Source organism: Octopus bimaculoides, chromosome 28 (assembly GCF_001194135.2).
Source record: "Octopus bimaculoides isolate UCB-OBI-ISO-001 chromosome 28, ASM119413v2, whole genome shotgun sequence".
Taxonomy (NCBI): Eukaryota; Metazoa; Mollusca; class Cephalopoda; order Octopoda; family Octopodidae; genus Octopus; species Octopus bimaculoides.
In genome coordinates this window covers 6,196,686-6,197,896 of record NC_069008.1, presented here as the reverse complement: position 1 = coordinate 6,197,896, position 1,211 = coordinate 6,196,686, and positions in this window count along the sequence as shown.

The following is a 1,211-nucleotide window of genomic DNA, read 5'->3' as shown; positions in this document are numbered from 1 at the left end:
AAATCAACCCCAGGACTTATTCTTTGTAAGCCTAGTACTTATTTTATCGGCCGCTTTTGCTGAACCACTAAGTTATGGGGATGTGAACACAGCAACATTTGTTATCAAGCAATGGTGGTGGGTGGACAAACACACACACTTATATATATACAATATATACAATGTATATATTGTATATATGTATATACAATCTACACACATATTTACAATGGGCTTCTTTCAGTTTCCATCTACCAAATCCACTCACAAGGCTTTGGTCGGCCCGAGGCTATAGTAGAAGACACTTGGCCAAGGTGTCATGCAGTGGGACTGAACTTGGAACTATGTGGTTGGGAAGCAACATTCCTTTTTCTTCCTGGGAAAACAGTATCAGAATGTAGGACTTTCCGCCAGTCCTGCTTCCCCTCTCAGTTCAAAGATTTGAATAAAGTTGTCTCCAACATTGGGGCCAACTTATGCAAGCATGAAGGCATGCTGGCAAAACACTGTTCATCAGGTGGACATTTTACCTGTCATTGTAGTCTTGTGGCATGAAGGAAAGCCGGCCTTGCCATCCACCCAAGAAAACACATAGTAACTGATCCACAAGCCCTCAGGCAAACTGATTCCTCAACTTGTTCCATTTGCCAAAAGGTTTGCAAGGCACCAGAAGGCATTAAGAGACACATTCATGTCTATAGAACATGATGTGTGTGTGTGTGTGTGTGTATATATATATATATATACATATGTATGTATTTTTCTATATATAATATATATATACACACACACACACAAACGTATATTATATATACATACACATATATATGTAATTTATATATATATATATATAAATTATATATATGTGCATGCATATATAATATACGTTTGTGCATGTATGTGTGTATATATATATATATATATATATATATATATATATTATATATAGAAAAATACATACGTGTGTATATATATATATATATATATCAGTTTATGTATATATTAATATTATCTCAGTTATTAAAACCTTTGATAATGTAAATATGTTAATAGTTACCAGAGGTAGCAAAATTACACCAAAAAACAAGATATCACAGCCGTTTTACAGGTAGAGATATCAAGTTAAAGTGATACATTTTGAGAAGATATGGATAATAATAATAAATGGAGCAAAACGCATATAAATAAAAGTTCCTTTAATTCCTACACATGTCTCAAAATAAATGAGAGGT